Source organism: Triticum dicoccoides, chromosome 7B, assembly GCF_002162155.2.
Source record: "Triticum dicoccoides isolate Atlit2015 ecotype Zavitan chromosome 7B, WEW_v2.0, whole genome shotgun sequence".
NCBI lineage: Eukaryota > Viridiplantae > Streptophyta > Magnoliopsida > Poales > Poaceae > Triticum > Triticum dicoccoides.
Window position 1 is genome coordinate 391,996,454 of NC_041393.1, and position 4,629 is coordinate 392,001,082.

Consider the following 4,629-nt stretch of genomic DNA (forward strand, 5'->3'; position numbering starts at 1 on the left):
GGGGGGGGGGGCGCGAATATCGCAACCTCAACACTTTCTTTAATAAGTTTGGGATCTCCCATTGTTTGTCATGCCCACATACACATCAACAGAATGGCGTTGTTGAGCGCAAACATCGCCATATAGTTGAAACCGGCCTCACACTTCTTGCTCATGCTTCTGTACCTTTTCACTTTTGGAGTGATGCTTTTGCCACCGCGTGTTTTCTCATTAACAGATTACCTACTCGTGTTCTTAATATGAAAACTCCTATTGAGCTTCTCTTGGATGAAACTCCTGAGTACGCCTTTTTCAAGGTATTCGGGTGTGCTTGCTGGCCTCATCTTCGTCCTTATAATGATCGCAAACTTGAGTTTCACTCCAAAAAGTGTGTGTTCTTGGGGTATAGTTCTCTCCATAAAGGCTACAAGTGTCTCCATGTCCCAACTAATCGAGTCTACATATATCGGGATGTTGTTCTCGATGAGAATTTCTTCCCTTTTTCTGTCATGCCTTAGTCATCCACTACAGCACTATCTATGCATTCATCTCCTCTTATTTCTGACCAATTTGAAGATGTTGCATATTCGCTTGTGTTGTTACCTAATCATGGTGCAGGAACTGGGCGTGGAGCTCGCCTGGAACTTCTCCCTGACAGACCTACTATGTCGCCCGTGGCGCACGTCGATCGGCCGGTGCTTGTGCATGCACCGCCTCCTGCCCTCGACCCCGCCTCGGGAGCCCCATCTACTACTTGGCCAGAGCCTGCGTCGGCTACTATGGCTGGGTCGGAGTCCGTGACGGAGCGGTCTACATCGCCGCATCCTCGCCTGGCCTGCCCTCCATCGTCACCCCCGCCATCTGCGCGGGCGTCACTACCGCCCACTTCGCCTGGGCCTGTAGTGACTCACAGGCTGCCTGGGCCCACGTCGCCCAGTTCGTCGTCTCCCGGCCCGCTGTCACCCGGTCCCTCTTCACCGGAGTTCACTGGACCGGCCTCGTCTGCTTCGGACACCTCGCCTGCTCCGGACGCCCCGCCTGCTCCGGTGTCGTTGCTCCGCGGCATCCACACACACGCAGTCGCAGCGGCATCGTTCGTCCCAAGGAGCGCACCGACAACATGGTCACATACCTTGCTGCTTGTCTGGCTCATGCTGTGGATGATCCAACCGCCGAACCACGCAGTTATCAAGCCGCTATGAGTATCCTACACTGGAGGGCTGCTATGGAACAAGAATATCATGCTCTTATGCAGAATAAGACCTGGACACTTGCTCCACCTCCGTCTCATGTCAACATCATCGATTCAAAGTGGGTTTTGAATGTGAACATCCATGCTAAGGGTTCCATTGAGCGCTACAAAGCGCGTCTTGTGGCTAAGGGTTTTAAACAGCATCAGGGACTGGACTATGAGGATACATTCAGCCCCATTGTCAAGCCTACCACTATTCGACTTCTTCTGCCTTTAGCAGTTTCTCGTGAATGGTCTCTCCGCCAGCTTGACGTGCAGAACGCTTTTCTACACGGACTGCTTGAAGAGGAGGTTTACATGAGGCAGACACATTGATTTGTTGATCACACTCAACCTTATCACCTCTGTCGTCTGAGGAAAGCTCTCTATGGACTGGAACAGGCGCCTCATGCCTGGCATGCTCGCCTGGCTTCAGCTTTATGCACTCATGGATTCATTCCTTCGACGACTGATACTTCACTGTTCTTGTTTCAACGATCGAGTGTGACCATGTACCTCCTTGTGTACGTGGATGATATTGTCCTCGTTAGCTCCTCTCCGACGGCCGCTGATGCTCTTGTGACTGCGCTTGGTCGTGATTTTGCAGTTAAAGATTTGGGACAGCTTCATTTCTTCCTGGGTATTGAAGTCGCTCATCAGTCTCGTGGCAGTTTGGCTCTCACCCAGAAGAAGTACTGTGACGCCCCCGATTCGACCGTACACTAATCATACACGCAAATGTGTACGATCAAGATCAGGGACTCACGGGAAGATATCACAACACAACTCTAGACACAAATCAAAATAATACAAGCTTTATATTACAAGCCAGGGCCCTCGAGGGCTTGAATACATAGCTCGATACACAAGAGTCAGCGGAAGCAACAATATCTGAGTACAGACATAAGTTAAACAAGGGTGCCTTAAGAAGGCTAGCACAAAAGCAACACAATCGAAGAGGCAAGGCCTCCTGCCTGGGACCTCCTAACTACTCCTGGTCTTCGGCGGCCTCCATGTAGTAGTATCCGTCGGCGGTGGCATCTGGCTCCAAGGATCCACCATCTGGTTGCATCAACCGGAAAGAAGAAAGAAGGGGGAAAAGGGGTAGCAAAGCAACTGTGAGTACTCATCCAAAGTACTCGCAAGCATCAGATCTATACTAAGTATGCATTTGTATCAAATGGAAGGGTTGTATCTGTGGACTGAACTGCAGAATGCTAGAATAGAGGGGGAAAGCCTAGCCTATCAAAGACTAGCATCTTCATGCAGCTCCGAGCATCTTGCAGCATGTAGAAGAGTAAAGAATAGCAGTTTATAATTAACAAGCATGTTGTACATTAATGCCCAGAGATCCTTCCTCGACTCCCTGCGAGAAAGCAATCCCGGAGCCACATATCTCAAGTATCCATTTGTAGTTGTATAAGATCAGGATATAAGTCTGAACATCCGTTACCGTGGACACGACTATTAATAGATAATCTTCCCTGCAGGGGTGCACCACGTTTTCCAACACGCTCGATCACTCTGGCCGGACACACCTTTCTAGGGTCAATGCCCGGCCTCGGAAGATCAACACGTCGCAGCCCTACCTAGGCTCAGCAGAGAGGTCCCCATCGGTCTACCTCCTAAGCACTCCGGGGTCTGGGCCCATCGCTCGTTGCACTCCGGGTCATTGTGCGATGAGCCGGGACGAGCACCACCTCATACTGGATGGCACTGGCCCGACAAGCCCACAATGCTGAACTGGACGTCTGACAAAGCTTCGACTGATATTGCGACGTCGAGGCCCATAACTATTCTCACGTGGTGGTTGGTGCGTAAAGGCCAAAGGCCAACTCAGAACAAATACCCAAACCATAGTGTATTATTAGCTTGCGGAGATGAGCAGAGACTCACGATCGAAAGTGACCCCGTCGCCCCGTCTCGTGGACTTACGACAAGGGCCTAGAATGCCCGGCCGTGCCACGTAACCATCTTGCGGGTGCTCTCCGGGCCCGCCCGACTTTCACCAAGGTCTCAAGTAAAGTCATTGTAACCGTGTGTCCAAACATCAAGGGGAAAACCCGAGGAATCACCCCCGGAGGATTCCACTCGATGTAATCATCAAGGTGAACGTAAGAGGGACCATCCTCGAGGTTCACACTTGAGGTGTTGAATGACAGAGCCATATCGGGAATGGTGAAAGAGGAAATCACCCTCGATGACCACAACCGAATAGCTACACTACAGAATTATCATCAGGAGTGCGTTATGAGGGATCACCCTCGGCACTCGATAGTAGCTCTGCAGAGTCGAGCAACAAAAGGGGCGTGATGTGATGTGTGGTATCGGGCTCTGGTCATCAATCACGTCGATCGAGGTGTCGATGATGAAGCAGGGGCAACAAGGACAAAGTGGGGGTCACTGATGGATCACTAACCAACCTATACTAAGCAGTTTAGGATAAGCAGGTAGGTAACAATAAGCAGGTACAAAAGCAGGCTATGCATCAGAATAAGAGCAAACAATAACAGTAGCAAAATCTAATGCAAGCATGAGAGTATAGAATGGGCGATATCGGGATGATCAAAGGGAGGGCTTGCCTGGTTGCTCAGACAAGAAGGAGGGTCGTCGTCGACGTAGTCAATCACAGGGGCATCAGCAGCGGTCTCAGGGTCTATCGGAGACAAGAGGGGGGGAGAAACAGTAAATACATAGCAAGCAAGAGCATAACAGGACAACAAGCAGAGCTAGGCGTGTTCTAACGCGGTGCTACACGTTACCGGCGAAGGGGGATAACATTCGGGAATGTTTCCCCAGGTTTAGCATTTTCGAATAGATGAAACGGAGGGGAAAAGTTGCATGTTCAGGTAGTTAGGGGCATGTGGCAGACGAACGGATCGCGTATTCGGATTCGTCTCGTTGTTCTGAGCAACTTTCATGTAGAAAACTTTTTCATCCGAGCTACGGTTTATTTTATAATATTTTTCAAAGTTTTAAACATTTTCTGAAATTATTATTAATTCGAAAACGGGGTTATTGCATCAGCATGATGTCATCATGACGTCAGCGGTCAACACTGACTGTTGACTGGTCAAACAGGGCAGTGGGGCCCCTCTGTCATAGACACAGATTAATTAAACATTTTTAATTAGATAACCTAGCTAATTAGGGTCATTAATAGAGTTAATTAAGTTAATCAATTAATTAATTAATTATATTAATATTATTTATTAAATATATTTTTTAACTCTTTTTAAAAAAAAACCAGGGCACTAGGGCCCATAGGCCAGTGGCACAAGGCCAGCGGGGCGGGTTAACGGGCAGGCGCCCGTGCCCGTGGGGCGCGATGCCTAGGCGAGGCTGTGGCCTCGATGAGGCCAGCGGGGGCGTCGATGCGGCGCGGTCAGGGGCGTCGGCGCGGCGTGGGCAGGGGGCGT